Genomic DNA, 24,535 nt, shown 5'->3' with positions numbered 1-24,535 from the left:
CTCTCCACCACTTTTGCAATCTATAGTCAATTCTGCTTTGACTAGCAGAAAATGAGAGATCAGTTTGCAGCTGTGGAAGAAGTGCTGTCAAAGGACACTGCTGGTGGCACTAGGGACATAACAAGCTCCTGGCCAGCTAACATTCCAGTTAAGACCATTGCTTGTTGCCAACGTAGTAAGGCTGTGTGAAACAGCACCATTTCACTTCAACTTTTCTTTCAACGTTTTGATGGAACAGTGTTTCATTTAGAGTTTAGTTTCGAAAGCACTGTTCTGTTTCCTTTGTTGAAACAGTTTTGCTGTTTTGATGTTGTTTTGAGTTTAGCCCACACCCCCTGAGGAGTCGGCAGAGCCCTCCCGGTGGTGCATGTGGGAGGCTGTTGCTGCCGTCTGGGACCGGCTGTGGGAGCTGAGCCAGATGGAGGGTGGCGGAGCACAGCCCTGGCACTAGACTTTGCTTCTCCCCCACCAGGCTCAGTTCCACGGGGCTGGGAGCTGCTGGGTGCTGAGCCTAGTGGAGGGAGGTGACATGCAGTACCAGCATTGCACACTGCCTCCCTTCACCAGGCAGCAGGCCACTGGGCACTGAGTCCAGTGGAAGAAGGTGGCATTCACTGCCAGTGCTGTACACCACCTCCCTCCAGTGGGCTCAGTGCCTAACAACTAGCTGCCCAGTGGAGGGAGGTGGCATGCAGCACCGGGGTTGTGTTCCACTGCCCTCCACCAGGTTCAGCACCCAGCAGCTTGCTGCCTGGTGTATGGAAGTGGCATATACCACTGGCGCTGCACACCACCCTGCTCCAACAGGCTCAGAACCTAACAGCTTGCTGCCTGGTGGAGGGAGGTAGCATGCACTGCCGGTGCTGCGCAACACCCCACTCTACCGGGCTCAGCACCTAGCAGCTTGCTGCCCGGTGGAGGGAGGTGGCATGCAGCACTGGGGCTCCGCTCCACCTCTCTCCACCAGGCTCAGCGCCCAGCAGCTTGCTGCCCAGTGAAGGGAGTTGGTGCACACGCCACCTCCCTCCACCAGGCTCAGCTCCCAGTGGCTCCAACCCCACGGAAGTCAGCTTGGTGGTGGGAGGCTGAGTGCAACACCAGCTCTGCCTGCCTCCCGCCGCTGGGCTGGGCTCCATGGGGCTGTGGAGCCACTTGGAGCACAGCCCTGGCTCTCCCCTCCCTCCCACCACCTGGCTGCTGCTGCCAAACTCAAAATGTTTTGAAACTTCCAAAAATTTCAGCTGGCCTTGTTTCACTCTGAGGCTGTTTCAGAGCCCTTAATTTAATTTTGATTTCACTGTTTTGAGCTTGAAGCAAGCCAAAACAGCATCCAAACGAAACTGCTGGTGGAATTTCGCACAGCCCTGCAAGCTAGCATGACTTATATCATAGGAAAGTGCAACTCAATCGCATGGGGTGGGATGGGGGACAGGCAGCATGTTTAGTGCAGCCTTTCATGGGTTTTGGAATCTGTGACAAAAAGTGATTTGAAAAACTTCTCCTGCAACCAACTCTGTCTAACCAAGAAGTTAGATAAAAAACAGCTAGAGACCCGGAGCCACTAATACATACAAGTGGTAAGTATATAAGCTAAATTAAAAGAAATCAACAGAAAAGTAGACTTGGGCACAAGGAGGCTGTGTTTGCAGTAAACATGTTGGTAAACTAATCTCAGACCAAGGTGCATAAAAGGAGTTGAAACTCAGTTTTTTAATTCCAGCCACATCAGGGCAAGACAAATTTGAGACACAGTCCTCCAGTTACTTGTAAGCTCTTTAATTTATGAAGATAATGAATTGTGTCCTTTGATGACCAAAAATTTCACTAATAGCAGGGGACAGTAAACATATATACACCTGGCTCTATTCTTGGGACACAGAGGGATAATACCTCTTTGGTAATACGAAGTAAAAGAAAAGAAATTTCTCTACCAATCCCCAAACGGATGGGGTTACTTTCAAACATTCTATAAATGTGAGGTACTCACACATTAAGCTGGTGACTGAGAAGGCTGGATGTATTATGCTTTTCATATGTTCTATAAATGCAAAGTTACCCATAAATATCGTGTGACACAATCCCAGTAACAAAGAACATTTTGCTTATTAGACCCTAGCTGGCAATCTGATATGTCATGTGCACAGGACAGCATCAGTATGAACAAATAATGGCTAAAAATACTTATTTATGTTAAAAGCATAGGGAGGAAGTGGAAGAATGACAAGAACCTTTCAAATCATGATATTTCTCTCTGATGTTTAGCCCATTTGCTTATGGCATGAAGATGCTCTAAGCAGAAGCCTCTTATATTATGTTTTCTTTTATAAAATATTTGTCTCAGAAGGAGCCATATCACCCTAAATGGATAAAGAAAATTAAGCTGTGGAAAAGTAGGCATGAAAAACTGACAGAGTAGGGATGTTTTCCCTTAGAGTGGAGGTTGGGAATTGCATGTGAAAGTAGTTTTTCTTCCAATGTTATTAATAGTGTGATACAGTTATGGTTGAAAGCCCATAGTAAACTGATGGTAAAATGCATTACAGGGATGCTTTAATTATCTGCCAAACAAGCATGAGTCCAGGAAATTTAGTATTATACTTAAACTTAAAAGCAATCTAAACATGTTAAAGAATACAATAACTAAGCTATTAGTGTTTGTGATTCCAAATTATTTTTTCCTCCTTTTCTTTCTCTATAAGCATCTTTGGCTAATGGAGAAAGAAGAAGCAGAGGCACAGTAAATCAGTAGTATAGCAAGCAAATAGAACCCGCATTTCCTTAACTTCTAGGCCACAGTGCCTCTCTCTAAAGTAAATGATGTTACCAAAAATGAAGTTCTAATTTAAGTATGCTACTTATACTAAAGAACAGATTGTTTTAATCAAGCCCTCCCATTTCCTCTAGATGTTTTTTTCTGTCTGAGCTCCCCATTGTAACTCTGCTATAACTTTGTTCAGCTGTATTATGTAGGCCCAGACAGTTCATTCATATAATATTTATGATGAGATAATATTGAAAAATTCTGTTTCTGCTCTCAAGTTAAAAGCAAGTGCTAATGGTTGACATAAAATATGTCTGCTATATTTAATAAAATAAATCTTACATAAGGCAGAATATTAGTTATATCAACATAAAAGTCAAATGGGATAAATTAATTCACTTTATATTTGTATTTCACTTTATAATGTTATTGTATTAAACAACAGGCAATGACTAAAGATAGACCCATCTGTACAAGATGAAAAATACCATGTACTCCGAGTTCAATTGATGCATTAAAAACCATCAAATGGAGATTTGCCCACATACCTCCTCTTTACGATTAACATCTCTGCACTGCTTTATCTTTAGTCCCTAGGATTTCATAACATTCTTTGAGCTGGGCCCAAAGTGGTTTCATGAAAACAACACAAATATTGCTATGAGTCCAGTTATCTTACGATTTTTCATAAAAATCACTCAGCTTAACAAGGTAAGTTACATTGACTCACAATAATCAGACTGCAAAGATACCCAATTATTCTTTTTCTTATAATTAACAAAACCCATTCTCTGTTAAGATTTTATTATTTCCATCATTTCCTTTTGATAGGGTTCAGTCACAAAATAATCCTGAACACCTATGGAGAACTTTATGTCCCCTGTGCCCTAAAATCAGTTCATTCTCCCGTTCATGTAATGTGTAGGTGCATGTACACACACACACACACACACACACACACACACACCCCCCACACCCACACCCACCCATGTAATTTCAGATAGACAAACTATATTTCTAACCTATTTTCCAGTGTTATGGGGTGGAAAAGCAGCTGGAGGACTGATCTATTAACTCTGTCCAGTAATTTTACACCAATAATTTAGAGAAAATTATGGACAACATTCTCAACTCAGGTGGCTTCTGTGGCTATTGTGGCTTCCACTGAATTGATCTAGAATTGTACTTGTGTATGGGAGGACAAAACCTGAATGTTGGCTAAGGGCCTTTGGTGCCTAATGTGAGAATGAGGAGGGGATTAAGTGCTTAGATCCAGCATGCAGAGCTTCAGAACCAAGATGCCATATAACCATGGAGATGCCTCAAAGCCCAATGATATATAACTAGAAATGTCCTGGGCAGAGATGCTGACAAATGTCCCCTCTCCCTGAAAGAGAGAAATGCTGTTGAGCGTCACCAGAAACAAAGCTGAAGAGCAGGGACCAAAGCCATCAACTGCTGCTTCTGTGGCATGGGTTTCCCACACTTGGGTTGCTGCTGGTGCTGATCAGGCTCCCCAGCACCTGCCCTGGTGCCCCCTCTAGCCAGTTCCCGGCGCTGGTGCCTCCTTACCTCTCCCTAGTTACACTACTGCCTGTGCCCCTCAGCTTTGGATAATGAAGCTCCTCAGTCATCTAAAGTTCTGTTTCTGGGCATGCACAGAGCACCTTAGTCTTGACAAGACTGAGCATCTTACACTTAAGCTTTGCTGGGATCCACAAACCAGACTCTCCTCTGCTTAGCTACCCATGGGAACTCAATCTAGCAGGCAGGCTCTGAGAACTCTTAGTACATAGCTACTGGATTGGGTTTCACATAAAAATGCTAGACTTGATGGTCTGATGTTTTCCTCATGATTTTAGTTGTGTCTTATTTTTCTCTTAGACGTGTACAAATCTCAGGGACTGTAAGGAGAACCTCTTCTTTATTCAGCACATGAATCCAATTACCAACTGCAAAATGTGAATTTCATTTTCTACAGCAAATTTGCTATTACTTTTCGGTTTGTAGGAAAACAACACGCTAAAACCAACTTGAATGTGACTGTGGGCAGTATGCCATCTTCAGGCCAGGGTCTTGATTATGCACCTAGTTTGCAGGTGAAACCCCCATTGGTTTCAGTGGCAGTGCTGGCTGAAAAATCAAATGAGTACATAGAATAAACTTAAACACTTTTAACTGAGTAGCCTGTGTAACCCATGCTGGCACACTAGGCCAGGTGATATGCCAGATTCTGGGTCCTTAGGGTGCCAGTAGCCCTGGGAAACCCCCTCAGACAGGTCTGCTGATTGAGGTGTCCTGTGGAGAGGTGTGTCCCTCACCACACAAAAATTTGGTCCACGCCCAATAAACACATTGTGTTCTTTATTATATATACAACTATATACAGAAAAGAAATACACAGGCAGTTCTCAGACTTATGACACAACTGGTTCCTGAAAACTGTATCTCAAGTCGAAATGTTGTAACTTGGAACCAATTTTCCCTTAGGAAACAATGTTATAAATGGGGGATTGGTTCCTGAACCAAAGCCTGATATCCTATTTTCACCAAAAATACTCCAGAATTTTGTACTCAGTCAATTATAGATGAGTAATGTAGTTACATTAATGTATTTATATTGCAAATAGCAATCATACTGATTTGGAAGGACTTCTTTGAGGTGACTTTGCTGGACTTTTTGAAGGGCTCTTGTTTGGATTTTTTGAAGGGTTCTTGGCTGGAGTCTTGGCTGCAGGTTTTTCTGGAATCTTGGCTGCTTTCTTAAAGAAAGTGTCCAAGGAAGTTTGGACAGATGTTCTCCAGGGAGATGGGCGATGCAGCGAACTTGGTTGCTGGTGTGGCATTGCATTGGATCAAGTGTTGTACAGCTGAAACTGACATCATGAAGTTCATAGAATCATAGAAGTAGGGTTGGAAGGCACCTTGTAGATCTTCATGTCGGACCCCCTGTCTGAGCAGGAGAAAATTTGGGCTCAAATGACTCCAGCCAGGTAGGCATCAAGCCTCTTCTTAAAGACCCCCAGGGTAGGAGCCAGCACCACTTTCCTTGGAAGTTGGTTCCAGATCCTAGCCGACTGGAGTAGTTCTTACAGATGTCTAATCTAAACCTACTCTCCAACAACTTGTGGCCGTTATTCCTTGTTATGCCAGGGGGCGCTAGGGGAAACAAGGCCTCTCTCAAACCGTTCTGGTCCCCCCCAGTGCGTTTATAGACAGTCACCAGGTCCCCCCTCAGCCTTCACTTGTGAAGGCTGAACAGGTTCAGGTCCTGCAGTCTCTCATTGTAGGGTCTGCCCTGTTGTCCCCAGATCATCTGGAGAGGAGGTGTTGTCCACATCCCTCACTCTTGTCCACATCCCTCCTGAAGTGGGGTGCACAGAACTATACACAGTACTCCAGCTGTGGCCTGACCAGCATCATGTAGAGGGGGAGGATCACCTCCTTGTCCCTGCTGGAGATGCACCTGTGGATGCACGATAAGGTCCAATTAGCCCTGCCAACCGTGACCTCGCATTGCCGGCCCATGTTCATCTTGGAGTCAGTAATGACTCCAAGATCCCTTTCTGCCTCCATGCTCTCAAGAAGGGAGTTTCCCCATCTTATAAGTGGGCTGCTGGTTACTACTGCCCAAGTGCAGCACCCTGCACTTGTCAGTATTGAAATGCATCCTGTTTTTGTTAGCCTACCCCTGTAACCTATCCAGGTCTTGCTGCAGTCTTTCCCTCCCTACTAGCGTGCTCACCTCACCCCAAATTTTGGTATCATCAGTGAATTTAAACAGGTTGCATTTCACCCCATTGTCCAAATTGCTGATAAAGAGATTGAACAGTGTGGACCCAAGGACCAAGCCCTGGGGGACTCTGCTGCCCGCTTCTCCCCAGGTCGAATATGACCCGTCCACTACCACCCTCTGAGTACAACCCTTCAGCCAATCTGCAATCCATCTGACTGTGTAGGCATCAATGCCACAGTCACCTAGTTTTTCAATGGGGATGAGGTGGGAGACGGTGTCAAAGGCCTTGCTTAAGTCCAGAAAGACTACATCCACGGTGACACCTGCATCCAATGCTTTTGTGACCTGATCATAAAAGCCTTGTCAGGTTGGTCTGACATGACCTGCCCCTAATGAAACCATGCTGGTTGCTCTTGAGCATCATTCCTGAAGCCAGCCCATTGCAGATGTGCTCCTTGATGATCTTCTCAAAGAGTTTCCCTAGGATTGAGTTAAAACTGATGGGCCTATAGTTGCCCGGGTCCTCCCTCCTCCCTTTTTTAAAGATGGGGACCACGTTGGCTATCTTCCAATCATCTGGCACATGGCCCAAGCACCACAAGCGCTTGTAAAGCCATGCCAAACGCCCTGCAATAATCCCTGCTAGCTCCCTCAACACCCTGGGATGGAGAGCATTTGGACCCACTGATTTGAACACATCCAGCCCCTCCAGAAGCTCCCTAACCTGGTCCTCCCCAACCTGAGGTCTGGAGGTGTTCCCCTCGAGTCCGTCTTGCATCATAGTGGGAAAGTCCCAGTCCCTGCCCAAGAAAATGGAGGTGAAGAATTGGTTAAAGAGGTCTGCTTTCTCCTCTGGTGCAACCACCAGATTGCCCAGAGAATCTTGCAAGAGCCCCACATTTCCCGGTGCTTTCTTCATCCTCCCTATATATTTGAAAAAGGACTTTTTATTATCTTTGATTTTGGATGCTAGTCCTAGCTCTATGTCCGCCTTAGCTTTCCTGACAGCACCCCCTACAGGCCCGAGCAGAGGAGGTATACTTCTCTTTGGAGATAGCACCCCCCTTTCACTGGTTGTATGCCACCTTTTTGGCAATCAGGCATTCCTGGACACCCTTGGTGAGCCAGGGGGGCTTTCGGGCACTCCTGCCCACCTTGCTTCTTGTTGGGATCACCACCCCTTGGGCCCTGAGTATTGTTTCCTTAAGGAACAACCGCTCATCTTGGGCACTGAATTCCCCTGCTCTCAAGAACCCCAGTGCCTCCCCCACTAATCTCAACTCGTTGAAGTTGGCTCTCTTGAAGTCTAGGGTTACTGCCTTGCGGGCCCCTTGACACCCTGCACTGGATGGTGAATTCCAGCAAGCAATGATCACTATCACCCAGGTGGTCAAGAACCTGGAGGTCCCTTACCAGGTTGTCGCCTGTGGCCAGGACCAGGTCCAACAGGGCATTTCATCTGGTGGGACTGTGCACCTCCTGAATTAAGTGGAGTTCCTGTATCTCGGCCAGGAACCTCCTGGAACAGTTCGACCTGGCTTACTGTTCCTCCCAGCAGATGTCCAGGTAATTTTAAATCACCCATGACAACTACATCCCTTGCCTTAAGTGCCTCTGCAAGCTAGCCCGAAAATTCCCAGTCCAGCTCCTCCCCTTGGTTGGGGGGTCTGTAGTAGACCCCCACCGTTAGATCCCTCTTCCCCTGGCCCCCTTGTATCTTGACCCAGAGCACTTCTGCTTGCCCCTCTGACACCATTTTGCTGGCAGAGGATGTGTATTGCTCCTTGACATAGAGTGCCACACCCCTACCTTTCCTTCCTTCTCTATCCCACCTGTAAAGCCTATAGCCCCTAATGCAAACTGCCCAGTTGTGGGATGAATCCCACCATGTTTCTGTAAGCCCTATTATGTCTGGGTCTAAACTGGCTATTCTGAGAGTGAGTTCCTCCTGTTTATTCCCCATACTACAAGCATTGGTATATAGGCATTTAAGGCCTTGCGTAGCTGCGTGTACCACCCCCCAATTTGGGAGACTGTCTGGACCCCTGTTCCTTACCTGGGCACTCCTTGCATTTGTCACCTGTCTTGCTTGGGTGGTGTCTCCTCATCTTCCTGTGGCCCCCTCCCCCGGCGAGGCTAGTTTAAAGCTTGCCGTATGAGATCAGCGAACCTGGAAGAGAAGACATGCTTGCCTTTAGGAGAGAGGTGAAGCCAATCCCACCCCAGCAAGTCCTCCGCCCGAAATCATGGGTCATTATCTAGGAACCCAAGGCCTGCCTGGCAGCACCAACTGCGTAAGCACTGGTTGACCTCACCAATGCAGGCCCTGTGTCACTGTTCCCGCCTACTCACCGAAAGAAGAGAGGAGAATACCACCTGCTCCCCTGTCTCCTTAAGCTTGTCCCCCGGAGTCTTGAAAGCCTTCATAATGCAGTCAGGGTTGCCCCTGGCTGTGTCATTCATCCCCACATGGATCATGACCACGGGGTACTGGTCTGCAGGTCAGATGTAGACCAGGATCCCCTCCGTGATGTCTCTAACTCGAGCCCCAGGAATGAAGCAGGCCTCTCACGTCATGGGGTCAGGCCGGCAGATGGGACCTTCCAGTCCTCATAGGATGGAGTCTCCAATGACGAGGATCCGGCATGTCTTCCTGCTGGTGTTCATTCTCTGCTCATTCTTTGTCATGTGGGGAGTGGCATTGTCCCTGCCAGAGCCAATTTCTCTGCCTTTCTCCATCACAGCTGCCAGGGCATCAAACCTGTTCCACAGGTGAACCTGGGGAGCCTCCACCACTCTAGGCCTAGCAGCTCTGAATTTGGACACCTTCTCCCACTCCTGCATTGGATGCTTCTCCTGTGGGGGCTGTACAGTGGGCGATCGGGCCTGCAGAGAACAGAAATAGGCATTAATTTCATCCTCTGCATCCCTGATCCCACTCAACCTGCTCACTTCAGCCTGGAGCTCCCTCACCTGCTCCTCCAGGACCCTAAGTCGTGCCTAGGAGGGACAGGCAAGGGAACCACCAGGCCGCCCCCCCAGACCCCACCGAGCCCCCCCACAGGCAGCGAGGTAAGGGGCCAATGACCCCGCCATGAGCTCCATCTGGGTGGAGGCCTCAGAAGAACCCATGGCAGGTGGCAGCCATGCTCCGCGTCTGCACCAGGTCTGCAGAGCTGTGCCTGCTGCTTTTGCTCACTGGAGGTTCTACTGTGGGCAGCTACCTCACGCCCGCCTTACATAAATGCTGGTGCGCCCTTACAGAGCATACCTGTTTGCGCACATTGTTCATGTGCGCTGCCCGCATGCGGCTCGGGAGTGCGGCTCCCTGTTGGACAAGCTAAGAGGGCTCCAGAGGGCTTCCCCTTTGGATCCACCTCAGCTGTGCTGTACCCTCTGCCCCACTTACCTTAAGGGGAAATCAGCTGTTGCTGCCCTGCCGCTGTCTCCTCTGCAGCTGCTGCCTTTGCCGCCGAGGTAAGGTGGGTACACATGTGGCACATGTGCACCCTGCTCTTTCTGCTCCTGCTCCCCAACTCAAGTCAAAACAGGGTGTTAATTTATAAAATGGTGTAAGTGCGAAATGTTTAACTCAAAACATTGTAAGTTGAGGACTGCCTGTATAATTCTTCTTTTAATTAATCATCTCAATAGTTAATAATAAAACCAACAATTTAAATAAAGTTTACAACAGCAATATTAGGTGAATAATTTCAGCACACTGGATGGTCCCACTTGCATCAATCAACCTCAGTAATTACATTCATCTGGTGATAACCCTTTAAAATAGCTCCTCCTGCCCCCCCACCAATAACCCAGGTTGAATTCCCTCCAGTTACAATCCCCCTCCCCTAACAGTGAATGGCAACACAGCTTTAACTATGATCCACCACTAGATCGTGGAGGCAAGGCTTCTGCTGCTTTGGGAAAAGTAGGCTCTTTGGTCTTTCTTGGTAATTCAGCAAAGAACAAAGTCTCCAATCAGCCACTGCAGGTAATAGGCTTCTTTTCTTTAGTTTCCTTCTGAAAAATACACCTCCCGCAAACACTAGTGGTTAAGTGTCCCCTCACACACCCATGCAGGGTTTGGGATTCTCACAGCCTGCTCCCTCTCTGTGCTCTCTCTCTCCCCCAGCACCTCCACATGCAGACAGGGAATTGCCTCTGCAGGTCTCTGTTCCTGCAGTATGAACTTTTCCAGCCCAAACAGAGGTCTTCCCTCCTCAGGTCTCTGACCAGGCAGCTTCTCCTAGCTCCCTGCTAGATTACCAACCCCTTCCCATTGTTTCCCTGGGTAACCTGTGTCCCTGATTGCACAGCTCCCACCTGGGTGGGGAATCAGTCTGTCCTGGGATGACTCAGGTTCTCCTCTGTTCTGATGTCTCCTCGACAAGTCTCAGCTCCATTCCCTACTGCATGAGCAGGGGGCTGAGTCCCTGCTCCTCTCTCCAGCCTGGCGTTGCTCTCCTCTAGCTTCTCTCTTCCTCTTTTCCCTCACTCTGCTTTTTTATAGCTCAGTAGCAGCCAATCGGAGCCCTCAGTTTGCAATGGAGGCTCTCATCACAGTTCATATGTTCCAATAAAAAGCATGCACTGTGCACAGCATATTCTCCCACCTGGAAAAGCTGTTGCACCCTCAACAAAATGTTGCCGCCTTTCTTGCAAAGTTCTTAGGCACAGTTCATCCACTCAGCCTTCAGCCAAGTGAGCCTTTGTAGCTGTTACACCTGTTTATCAACAGAGATTCCAAAGATAATGATTACTGCTGAAAAGATATGTACTACTGTCTAGGCTCTGATGCATAAGGACCATTTAATTAATAAAAGATTATAATGCAAGTCCAACTGTAAAGCATATGTCCCACCTCCAGCTTTAAGTTTTTGTTACAAATTCTACTTACATGCCAGAGGAGGGCTTAGTAGGGTGCCGTAACTTAGATACAATGCCCATGCTTCTCTACTGTCTTCATCTTATACAAACACATAGCTCTGAGCAAAGCAGGCAGGACTTCTCCTCTCATCCCCTCCCCCCTTCTCTACTTAACGCCTCTGGAAACCAGAAGAGGAAACCTGATGCTTCTGTTCTCCATTGACCATGGGGCAGGGGGATCCCCAGAACTACTCCTGCCCTATTCAAGCTAAGGCTTTGGGAGCCAGGCTCAGCCAGCAATGGGCAGGTTCTACCTCCCTGCCTGGTCCCCCTCAGTGTTCCCTATCCGTCCAAGAGCAGCTGTGGGGAAGGGGGAATCCAATTGCTGCTGCTGTTGTCCCCAGAAATTCTGGCTTCCTTGTGTGAAGGTGGCTGGAGCTGCATAGGAGCAGTTGGGACAGCAACAGCAGAGGTGGTTAGGCCTCCCTTTCCTGTGTCCAGAGGTGTAAGTAGAAAGGACAAAGATAGGCATTCATGGGGATGGTAGATGCTGCTCAACACTGAGGGGAAGCCAAGAACAGAGGCTCTTACCTGATTTGGGGATTTATCTGCTGTTCCCATGGCATGGTCCATCCACTAGGCCTGTGTGAATAGGCAGCTGTTCAATTCAGCTTTAGATCTGGCTACTTCAGATACCAGGGATCTGATCTGGAGTTCCAGATTGGTTTCCCGCTTCAATTCAGCCAAAGTGACTCCAAAGCTTGGGAGCCACTTTGGAGATCCAGCCATAGGGTATAATGGGGAATCAATGAAATATCTATAATGTTGTTTTTTGTCTGATTTGGATTCAACTTGTAGGGGTGGTAGCCTCTGCTTAGGGTATGAATCCTGCCAAGTTTAAAGGAGATAGGTGCAGGGGTTTGGGTTAAACTGTATCTCAAGCTGAGGACAAGGAAAACTCGTGACATGGATGACACTGTGTGTTAAGGTGCAGGAGGGTGAAAGATGTAGGGATGGCAGCCCCTGCTGAGGCCACAAAGCCTTGCAGCTGTCAAAGAGATAGGTGCAGGGCTTCTGGGTTCTGGGGCCATGCACCTCTAGCTGCTGACAGGCAAAACTTGTGACATGGGTGCTTCTGCAACTGTGTCTGTCTTGGGGGGTGATGGGGAGGGGGGATGTGTCTCCCTGGCCTTGAACAGCTGTTCGTGTGCTGCCTTGGCCTGAGCGGCCAGTGATAGACATACTGCTGTCTCTTGTGGCCCCTGAGGTAGGTCTGTGGCACCTCTTTGGCCACCCCCAAACTCTCCTGCCATGACTCTGAATGTACTACCAGTGGAGGGGCAAACTGCTGAAGGTCCCTCAGTGGTGGGTACTCTGCCTGATGGCCATCCATGGAGCTCCACCTTCCCTACACCCCAACCTCATGCCAATCTCTGGTGGGACACCAGGTCTTGTGGCGGCTGTTCCTCCAGTGCAGGTGCATCCTGAACTCTGATGCCTGTTTTGGGTTCCGTACACTGTGTGGTTTATGTCTGCAAGGGCCCGCAGTTATGCCTTCCTGGCCTCAGCCTCCTCTGGGACCCCCAGACAGGGGGAAACAAAGGAAAAAATGTGAACAAGGCAAAAGAAAGAAAAAAAGGAAGGAAACTGCCACGGCTCCTCTGCTGCATTCACCTCCCTGTGCCAGGGGCCCCTTATAAGGCTAGGGGACTCAATTCATGCAGCCTGCGGTCCCTTCACTGCACTCCCTCCAACAGGGAGAAAAGAAAAAAAATGGACCTGAACAAAATAAAGATATGGGTGGCCTACTGGGCTGTTCCACTGGCCCTACCACCTGGAGTTGATCAGGTCCCCTTGTTGCCCCACGTTGGGAGTTTCTTTGGCTCTGCCACCGCCAACCCATCTTCCGCACCTGGTACCTGTGCGTGTTCAGGGAGATAACCTATTGTCTCCCCTGGGTCTGCAGCCAGAACTACTTCACCTTGCAATTAAATTATTTCCATAAGGCCAAAGCTCCTTTTCTGAGATGTTTCCCATCTTGGTCAGAAACACATCTGATACATACTGTGGAACTAACAAATCAAACAAGAGATGGTCAGCCATCAATGTTTGTGTGGAGATCAACCTGGGAAGGTATGCTTAAAGCAGCAGGTTTTAAGGAATAAATTGAAACAAAAATGGGGTATTTAGCAAAAAAGGCTACTCTAAATGCTGCTTGTTAGAGGGACTAGCAGGAGCATAGTGAGAGAAGCAACAAAGAGAAATGCAAGCAGTGGCAGAGGCACAGCCCAACTCAATAGATCCTTGAAGGAGGGATTGAGAGTACATGAATTATACGCTGTATAAAAGGGAGAAGGCCAGAAAATGAACTTGTGTGGTCGAGCAGAGAGGGGAAGTAGAAGAATACTGTGGGTTTTTTAGTTCAGTTTCTAAAATCAGTTTCCTTTAAAGACCTGTTATATATGTGTTTCTTTAGCTTTAACGAATTTAGATTCTTCCAAAATTTTTTTGAGAGGTTAGTTGTACAAAGACCTTTTAAAAAGTAACTTGCAAGCAAAGAAGCCAGGACCCCAGAAAGCACTACTCTGTTTTTTCTGTGTGGTCCATTCCAATGGCAATGTCCTTTCTGCCATGGTGCAGCAACTATCTGGCTTGAAAATATCTTTTCTGTGTGCCTTTGCCCAGCACTTTGTCAGGGTTTTTATGCAGCCTGTCTGAAAAACGACTTTCTGGACATTTGGTGCATCGTACATTTGAAGTATGGTCTACTAGCCTTCTGACCTTAATTTGTGATATGCTCCTTGGGGCAGGTCCCATGTCTCCTGTTTGTTTTGTATGCAGCCAGTCCTCAAGTGATGGTAATAATGGTGCCAGCCTCACAGCTGGTATTTTTTCAAATTGGCATAAGAATGTTTTTTTCTCTGCATTCATGCCCTTTTCTCCTCTAATTGCACCTCTGTGCCTTGCTCAGTATGTGCTGTTGTTAGCAAATTAGCACCAATAGATGGCATTTGCCTGTTTTACTCTGTTCTTTGGGGGGAAAAGACCAGAAAGGCATTGCAGCTGGGGATCACTGCATGAGCTTAAGCATGAATAGGCTAATAATGCTGGCATCCACCAGATAAGAGATGGTAAAAGTTACATGACATCTGCAAACTGTTCTATTTACTTAGGGTAGTGATTAGTTACCTTGTATGCTTCTAAAAACCATGGATAAATCGACAGCACCTGAAATTGCTGCTGTGTTGTTCTGAAACTTCCTGATTAATTTGAATTTCAATAAGCAGTTCAAAGCTGAAACACTCCTTTAGAGCGGGGATGCTGCCCGAGGAGGAAGACTTCTCTCTCTTTTCTTTCTTTTAAGTATTAAAGCCTGTGGAATGGGATGAATTAGCAGACTTGGAGCTCTGTCTGTAGAATATCATATACGCAGCAGCACTTCAAACTTCCCCACACTGACCTTCCTCCACTCCTTTACGCTCCCAGCTGCCCAGTTAAAGACTCTGATTACCGTGGAATAGTTTTGTCTTTTTTTCTATTTAAAAGTTCTGTAAATATTCACTGGTGTCCAGACGTTTCCTTTGGTGTCATTTTACTGTAGCTGTAAAGGAGCTAACAGACAGCCACATTTTCATCATCAAACCTTTTGTCTTTGCACTCCTGGCATTAAGCTAAGTCCAAACAGGGAGTTCTAAGCCACTTGTTGGATCCCTCGGTGGATCCACCTCTGACAAAAAATGATCACTCAGTTCAACTGCTCTTCACATTGTATAGTATGTTATTGTATGTATGCATTGTATAGTATGTTATACTATGATCCAGCACTTTTAGTCAATTCATCTGAAGAGCTAATCTGAAAAAGCAAGCTGTCAGAATTGCTGCGACATCCATTTTGGGCGAATGAACAGAGTTTTGAAACGAAAGGTCCTTCTAGTCTATCTTAAAGCAAAACTAGCAAAAAACCTAAAACAAACAACCCCTTCCCCAGCAAAACACAGCAGGAAATCAGACTTCTCTATCACCAGAAAACACAAATTCCATAATTCATGTGGTGCCAAAACCAAATGGAAGCCAATTGCATCTTTAAAAACGTGCCATCAAGGTAAAAGACTCCCAAATTTAGGCATGATCTTTCTTGCCCACAGGCAGTGACTTAATCAGTAACTGCTCATCTCTAATATGGTAGGGTTGGAGCACTAGTTGTAGCCATGATGATCCAGAAAATGTTTGAGACAAGGTTTTATTTGTGATAGGTTTACTTGGACTGACTATATAGTTGGGAAGAGGTGTTGGATAAGCTTTTGGGCATGTCTCCAGCGTGATATTTTGCTAAAAGTAAATGTAATGCTAGAGGAAACTTGAAACAAATTCCTCTCTGTCTGCAGAACAGATCAGTCAACTCGGTTCAGAAGAGCATTCCTGTTCACAAAAGCTGCATAAGCACATATCCAAATCTCAGCAGATAAAGTCAGTAGAATTCAAGTACAGGCTTCTGCTAAACACATGCTTAAGTGCTTTCTGAGTCTTTATCACTGACAGTAGCAACAGAAACAACTCCACACCCGCTACCTAATGCTCTCTGGATGTGAGTTGGAATGCCTCTAGGTGATTTTCTGAAGGTAAAATTTAACTTTATCTTTCCTACTTGAGGACAATATTTTTAAACTGTGCACTTGGAAGAGAAATATCTCTTCCTTCAGATGAAATCTATGAGATGTGTGTGTGTTTGTATTTATTTTATGATATACTGTCATTCTAGCATCTTTTCTTGTCTGAAATACTAAACTAAACTACTATATTTTATAGATGCTTTAGTGTGTGTTTGCTTAAGGTACACCTCTGATCATAAATGTGTTACTGGAAAGAAGTCCATGTAACAGAAAGCTCCTTTGTTTATAATTAGATAAGAATTCAAACTCTGAGTAAAGAGTCTTTTAGCTATTGCCCTATGGCTTTCAGCTGTGTAGGCGATAGTTTGTATAAACAATCCAATCTGCCTGTCCCTAATAATCAAATACACTTTCTGTCTGATGCTGGAGTGAAAAATAATTTAACAAGTGAAAGCCAGCACCAGCAAGATGTGCTGTGCCTTATAATTTATTATGCATTTATGTCAGGGTAATGACAAAACTGGGGCTTAATTGTACTTCATGCTATGAAACTATGGAATAGAAGATGCTCCTTCCTGTAGAATTTACAATTTCTTTGAAAAGAAATTATATGGACAGATGATGACAAACTAAGACACCAAAAGTTAGGGACTTAGCAGAAAGTCAAGAGTGTGGTACCCTGATGCTGAACACTTACTAGTGATTTATTTAGAGTAAGCAGTCATGTTGTTTGTTGATCCTCTTCTCTGGCTGACTCTTTCAGTCTCTCTGCTTGGTATCCACCAGGGGACATCCTAGCCATGTAACACATATCCAGGAGCAATGCAAGCTGCTTATATGAGGCCTTGGTTTGGCAAAATCAGTTAATAAGCTGACAAGAGTTAAAGCATCACTACTCCATGTGTTTGGCACAAGCCAGCAAAAACTAGGTTCTTACAGTCTTGTCATTTGGTTGACTTTGATGCTGAGAGCTTGCTTAACCCTCTGGTGCCCAAGTCTGCTCTGGAGCAAGCCGGTGGGAGCAGGACAAAGATACCTAAAGTTAAACCCTTCCCCCCAATATAAATGCTTTGCACATTCACTAAGGGACTTTCTAGGTTGCATTTATGGATGTTTTTTGAGAAACAATTTGGATGCCATGACCCCAATTAGGTTTCTGAAGTACTGGGAGGTTCTTTGCCTCTTTATGACTTTTAGTATGTGGTACAATACTAAAACATTGAGCTCATGTCATGGTTTAGAACAGGGGTTGTCAACACGGGGTATGCGTACCCCTAGGGGTACTTAGGAAGGCCCTAGGGGCTACATGCGGGTGGGTGGGAATGGAGCGCTGCCACCCACCACCCCGTGCAGCCATCTCCCAGAAACCAGGAGCAGGGCCGGGGGAAGAGGGCAGCAGTGCCCCTCTGTGGGCTACCCACCACCCTGTGCTGCCGCCTCTCCGCAGCCAGCCACGTGCCACTCCCCACCTCCCCCCCACTCTGCATCCAGCCACTGGGGTACACTTATTAAAAAAGGTTTAAAACTCCTGCTTTAGAAAGAGAAAGCAGTAACTGCTCCTATTGAGTGCCAGTACTTGGTCAAAGTAAGGCCTGACAAATATTTCTAGAGGAGGGAATGTATTATTTAGGTTAATTATATTCTCTACCAATGTCAAAAAGAATACGTACCAGCTGCATTCCTGAAAAAGAAAAATGGTGGGAACTCAAACCCTTCAAACATAAGCATATGCCATATAAGACTTCTTTTAAAAAAAATACATATTGGGCTTTTTACTTGGTCTTTTTCTGATAAGAAAATGAACAATTTTACAAATAAACCTAATTTTACATCTTGTTCTGGTACAGCTCACTGTCATAAATAAAATATACATGATACTGCATTCTTTATTACCAAAGGGAAAATGATAACTAATACTGCTGTTAGCAGCTTACTGTTGTGAAAATGCTTCTATATATAAATGAACCTATTTACAAAATGGACGCACACATGAAAATTCTGCCAAAGAAAGAGCGCTTTAGAAAAAAATATTAAAAGGATTTAACTAAACAGCACATAGAATTTATATCTGTGCTAGCAGCATGAACTATATTTCATTTACATGGCTTTCAGCTGAAGAAATGTCAGAGGGAATACATTTTTCCAAGATTATAAACTCTTTTCTTGACATTTTAAAGAAGCAAACAATTCCAGTGCAATATAATCAACCTATAAGACTTTTTCATGAGGGTAAAAAATCATCTAAATCACTTACTGCAGTCAAACAGTTTATATAGTTTCCCTTCAGAGGCTTCATGGAGATTTTTATAACCTAATTTAAATACTACATTTATCCTTTCTATACTGTTCTTTCGGACTCTAAAATAGTCCCTGGACTGCATTGATAATCTATTGTACACATTTTATAAGGTGTATTTCTTTAAATTCTCTTGAGCACTGTGAAGAAGTTGCAATTTATAAAGTTTTCTTACAGTTGATAATGCCTGTTTTTTGGGGGAAGTATTACACTCTTGCCTTCCTTCAAGGAATAAAGTGTTGAACATTGTCAATCTGCCACTATGGTAATGCAAGTTTAGTTCACTCAGTATGTGCTTAAGTGGTTTTTCTTCTGAACAGGATCTGTTAAATGCTAGAACTTAAAAGAAAAAAAATTGGTCCTTATTGACCAAAATGAATGTTTTTTCTTCACTTTGTTTAAGAATTGCTAGTGAACCAAATGCAAAGTTGTACATGCAGTTCTGCCAAGGACCTCCTACTTTAGTTGTCTTTAAAAGGATTGGTGACCTGGCCCCATTCCCTTCTCCAAAGGTTAAATAGTGACTTTCCAAAAATTTAGAGAAGTCCATATTTCTTATACCACTGTGAAAATTCTCCAGCTCTGCTTGCAAGGACACTTCAGACTAAATCCAGGCTAATTTCAAATATTTCAAATATTTTTCTAGTGCTTTCTGCAATTATACAGTGTTCCTCATAGTCCCCCTGCAAATTTGTCAGCATGTGAAAATCATCTAGCAAAAATAATCATGGCTAAAAAAAGTGTTCTGAAGAAACCCAGATATGAAACAGAAGGTGCTGCTGGTCTGGACAGAAAGGTGTTGGCCAAGCCACGTTGGGTAAGCTGCACGTCCCTTGCATGTACAATGCCAATCTCCAGACAGTGCTGGCACTTTTTTAAATTACATGAGCATGAGAATTCCCTGTGTACCTTGAAAATTAATATCTAAAGTCTAAAAGAAAAAAATCTTCCACATCCAAAGAAATATGCTTGTAATATGCAAACTGAATTATGGGCATTTAATCAGAAAAAATCCCCATAATGATTAATTATGGGAGAGAAATACTTCTAAAGATAATAAGTAATTTATAGAAAACATAAAACCAATGTGCATAATGGATCACTGGGTGTCATGTTCACTGGATTGTTACAAAGGAAGCAATCAAATTGTGCTACCAGCAGATGTTGCTATGGGCACTGGAAAGAAAAACTCAAGGATAAAGGGGAAAGTAATACTTAAAACTAAGTACTTAAACAAGGGTAGAGGGGTATTACACAAGGGTGCTGATGCTAACAGCTATGGAGGGACAGTTTAACAGGCTAGCACTTATTTTTTGGAGAAAATGTATTCTTTTTCAGACTAGATGAAGCTGCATTGAACAAGCACATCTTCTGGAATCCATAATGCAGGGTAGAGACAACAGGAAAAAATCTACATGTTTACTGCATTAGTATTCACTGCCATATGAATTGCAATAATTCTTTAGTTCTTTGTGCTAAGCATCATTGCCTTAAAGCTTTGTGAAGCATAAATGATTTTTTCCCATTTTCTTTTTCTTTTATAATATCTAGGATGACTAAAAATACATTTAAAACTTGATCCAAATTGAACTCAAGTCAAAGACTTTCTTCTGTTGACTAACCCTATTTACTTCTTTGGGCTTTGACTCATACCCTTGACATAAATGTAATTCAGCTGGGTGCTTTATGTAACTAGAATAAATGGCAAAATCAGACTTGCTTTGAATATTTGTGTGGAGCTTGAGAAATGGAGAAGTAGAAACATTTACGTACAAAAAAAGAATAAATGGCCCCCAGAAAGGAAGATTAGATATTGTTTTGAGCTCCATGTGTGTCCCATGTTTTGCTGAACATCTTGTCTTGTAGGTATTGTTTTTCACAAATGGAAAAATATCTTTACTTTTCAACCAGTCTTTCGAAATGCCCAGGACTATGGAGTCATTTGCAGTGCCTGAGCATCCAGCCTGAAGCATTTTAAGGCTAGGGATAGAAATTACACATACACTGGTATAAGTGATTGGAAACTGGTTCAAATCTGTAACACAGCAGAAGTTCAGTGCACATAAACTGGTTTCAAAACGGCCAAAACCAATTTAAGATAAACCGGGATGGATGCTGTATCAAACTTAACTGATATAGGTTAAATTGGTTTATTGAACTTCTGTCCCAGATCCCCTCGAGATTCAAGTTAACTCACAGTCCCACAGTCCCAGGATGCTTTGCACCTCACCTCTCTCACAACCTCTCTCCTTGCAAGATGGGTGAGCTAGCCTTGATCCAAATTGTCTGCTCCAGCCAAGCAGGGAGCCATGCTCTAGCTCTGTACCTTCTCTCCACACTCTTTCCTCCACCCTAGCTTCTGGCCTGGGCCACTGCAGGCACGTGGTTGCATTTCTGAAATCAAAAGTGAATGTCTGTTCACTTGCTTATCAGTTCAATCTCTGCATTATAGACTAAGCTGTGATGATTGAATTGATTCAGCCTCAGGCTTTTTGACTGTCTGTACTTAGCTTAAGGGATCTGGAGGTGAGGTGGCAATCACTTTGTAAAGAGCCAGGCACTCATTATTATCTCAAGATGGGGAAAAAATTGAATACCCCAAACTGTTAGAGTCAGATCCTACTCTACCTGTTAATTGCCAGTGTGATCCTGTTCTGTCTCAGTTTTAAACCTAATCTGACAGCCTGTTACAAAAGCAAATGTGTTAATAGATTTCAAGGTCTTAAACAGGGTGGAAGAGGAAGAGGATTGCATGTAAGTATCTAGTATGTAGAGTAGGTTCTGGCCCTAAGTAACTGCTAAATTTATTTTTTTCAACAACAGAAAATACGATTTTTAAGAATAATTGATTTGTGTGAAAGATCAGCTAACTTAGTGTGTAGCCATACCTCAGAAATGTAAACCATTAATTAGCAGTAGATGTCTTTAGGAAATTCTAACATAGGAGTCCATAAATGGCTCAGTATAATATAACCTACAATACAATATAACATGCCCCAAACTTCCTATAAATCATGTGCATTTACTGTTGCTAGAATTTATTAAAAACACACTATCCTATTTCTGTGTAATAAATATATTTGTGCCCTTGTATTCTCCATCTGATTATCTGTCTTGTACTTCACTTTCTCAAACACCTTTCATTGCTTCCATTACACTTGCACAAAATAAATTAATATGAACTACTAGAGACTTTTCAGATTGATTCTTATTTATAACTAATGATTGATATTCCAAAAGCTAAGTAGTAGAATGCTTTATTTCCTTGAATTAGTTCCCTCCTACCAATATCACACATATCCCACGTATATAATCAGCACTTATATTAGTATGCATGTATCTATGTATGGATAGATACATAGATATATTCCCTTTCACAAATAAATATACTAAGCGGTCATTGGGCATAATGAAATCTTCATCCACAATCAATATAAATTATAATAGGAACATCAGGAAACAGGAAATTTAATCACAAATATAAGAAAGCGTATGTTTTGTCCTATGTGATTGAACTGACTATTCCACACCACTTTCCAGCTTAGAATTCCTCCAGCTCAGTACGAGAAGAATGAAAGCTGCCGTAGCAACATGAGAAGCTGCGTTTAGTGTTTACCTCAGCAAACGAACACAAGAAAGTGACGCATGATAAGAGGAAAAGAAGCACATTGCATCTGGAACAAGAAGTCTTGTTAGTGTTGTTCTGCTCTGTGGGATTCTCTAACATCTAGCTACTTGTCAGTTTTATCACCCTGTTCATATTCAAATCTCATTTGTGGGTGCATTCTAAGGTTGTTAGCCTAATGGGGCAAAGACAGTACATTTTCCTTTGTCTGTCAATATCCTTATTAGACATCTCTGCTGGTCTTAAATGGCTTCCCTCTGCATTATAATAACTAGTGCTACAAAATTATTAGGATAAGCAATTGGGTTTATTATTCGGTTCTTGATCTTAAATTCTTTATTTTGTCTTATTATTTGGGGATTTCTGAATAAGCCATGTATAGTGAAATTTTCTTCTCTACTGGCTTCTAGTGAATCTTCATACAACTGTCATCAGGTCATCTTTGGAGAGAGGAGAAAGAAAACCAGTCTTTTGCACTAGACTCTCCAGAATCTGAATCTGTGTGCTTTGGGGAATTTATCAATTTCTGAAAAAGCCTGTTATGTTTCTTGAAAGTGTCTGCAAAAACCATCTCTCTGCAATGATTAGTGACAGGGCTGAAGAGAAATTAACAGGTGTTACAAATCTATCCAATTAAAGTTTGATGGTGATACTGGAAAAATTGGGACAATCTTAATATTTCAACTAAATAAAATAAATAACTATCATACATAGGTGTTTGGGACTATTGTGAAGTCTGGAGCGTAAATTTTTAAAATGATATTTATGAGTGCACATAGACTGTTAGTCTCAATGTAAAGTTTACTGAGCCAGGAACTGAGAATGCTGCGGCATATGACTTTCAGCAAGAAATACCATGTTGTATATTTGAGCCACATAGGAGAACTAAAAGCTCACTTTGAGAGAGAGTGCTGTTGCTGCCATGTGTGCATAGGAACCAAAACTAGAAGAAGAATTTGGGATATTGTTATGAAAATGCTAAGCACTGAAGCTTTATTTGGGCTGGATTTGATATAGAATAGTTCTCATTAATATCATATTAAAGAGCTAAAAAATTCACATTTTAAGCTAAATGTGAAATTTTAAGCACAAATATCACATTTAAGCTAAAAAATTTTGCTGATGGCAGGTGAGGTGTGGGTTGGCTTTGTGATAGATAATTCTTGCTAGCTCAGCCTGAGTTTTCCTAGAGGGCGTTGGAAGAGATGCATATGGAAATGGGAGCTCTGCCAACCTTTGAAAGAACTGCAGTGTATGCTTCCTTTTACTGCTGACTGGGTTTCATGGATAACCCAATTTTGTGTCACCATCTCCAAACTGTCTAACTCGGCATCAACACTGCTGTATCAATGGTGCGGCTGGTCCAGAAGGATGTTGACAAGCATGAGGACAGCTTATGCTGGCCTCTCCCTCTTGTTTTTTCTGTATACAAAGCCAGCTACAATGTGTCCAAAACTCCATGTGAACAAGGGCCTTATTTATGGACAGATTTAAAGCAGAAATACATAAGACAGCAGTTTTGCCCTGACCTCACTTTTTTCTGAAAAATAAATGTCACGATAAATTACATGTTATATGACAGTCGCTTTGTTTGGACATGGATCTGAGTAGAAACTAGGGACAGGAAACACGTCTTGTCTGATGTTTGTAGGGCAGAGTAACATTACAAATGAAATGATAGCATTTCCGGCACTCAACGAGGATAAGGGAAATGTTCTAACACTATTCTGTAAGTTTTAATGAATGATTGCAGAGCCTAGGGGATCGTCAGCCTTTAATTAAGAGGTAGTAAGTTTGCATCCTGCTAAGTTTGTTCTTTCATTAAAGTATTGTTTGTTCTTGCTTTTACTTTGTGGGTAAAAAACCTGTTTCTGTTCTAAAAAATTAATAACAGCATGGTGCATATTTCTGTTACATGAATGTACTTTTTATATTGGAGAAGTTGGGGAGACAAAGGAGATGACAGGAAAAAAACCTTTCTTTTGTCTCTAAGGAGGCAATGTTGCCTCAGGTTTTAAAAAGATCAAAGAACCTTCAGGTCACATTCAAGGAAGGCTGGGAATTTCAATCAAAGCATTCATCAAATACCATGTAACTGCCACTTACTCCTAACATGGTTTTGACAGGCTTGTTCTTGCATCATTGAATATGTTGAGTCATCAGCTCTTTAATTGCAAGATTATATAAGCCCCTTCACACTTCAACTTAGGCAACATCTATGCAGCCCTGACAGAGCTCACCGTGATTGGCCATTATACTATTTTTTTACAGCCCACGCCTCTGCATCCTGTGACTTTTAACTGTCCTGAGTCTAAACAGAGCCAGGCATTGCTTTTGGCAGGGTTTATAGTAATCCATCTGTCACATACCCCCTTCTGAGAAGCAAATTGTCACAATCTAACCACCTTGTGTCTCAAACTAAGGATGATCTTTCAGACCTCACTAGAATTCAGATTGCATGGTTGCTCTAGGTTCACAGTTTAACTGTACAAGGAATCCTTAATCTTAGAGATGGACAGGGTCATATAAAATAAATAACCCTTTTCCCTGAAGAGTTTGAGCAAAGTCCTCTCAGGAGTTCATCCTTCCTTACCCTGCACACAGCTTCCCTTTAGACTCATAGATCCATAGAAAATTA

General features: G+C 43.6%; 2 long non-coding RNA genes across 2 annotated transcripts; one reads left to right on the top strand and one right to left on the bottom strand.

Moving 5' to 3' along the window:
- Positions 1–5,274: 5,274 nt before the first annotated feature.
- Positions 5,275–9,312, bottom strand: LOC149858224 (uncharacterized). Its single transcript, XR_016443991.1, has 4 exons — positions 8,850–9,312; positions 8,554–8,667; positions 7,222–7,297; positions 5,275–5,714 (listed from the first exon to the last, which is right to left on the bottom strand). It is a non-coding gene; the product is annotated as an uncharacterized LOC149858224 (long non-coding RNA).
- Positions 9,313–15,844: 6,532 nt separating this feature from the next.
- LOC149858223 (uncharacterized) lies at positions 15,845–23,756 on the top strand. Its single transcript, XR_016443897.1, has 3 exons — positions 15,845–15,985; positions 18,919–19,089; positions 21,813–23,756. It is a non-coding gene; the product is annotated as an uncharacterized LOC149858223 (long non-coding RNA).
- The last annotated feature ends 779 nt before the right edge of the window (positions 23,757–24,535 follow it).

The sequence above is a fragment of the Crocodylus siamensis genome, chromosome 8 (genome assembly GCF_052110815.1).
Source record: "Crocodylus siamensis isolate JL-2025a chromosome 8, ASM5211081v1, whole genome shotgun sequence".
NCBI classification, from domain to species: Eukaryota; Metazoa; Chordata; order Crocodylia; family Crocodylidae; genus Crocodylus; species Crocodylus siamensis.
The sequence above is the reverse complement of the archived record's forward strand: the minus strand, read 5'-3'. Positions and strand labels throughout refer to the sequence as shown.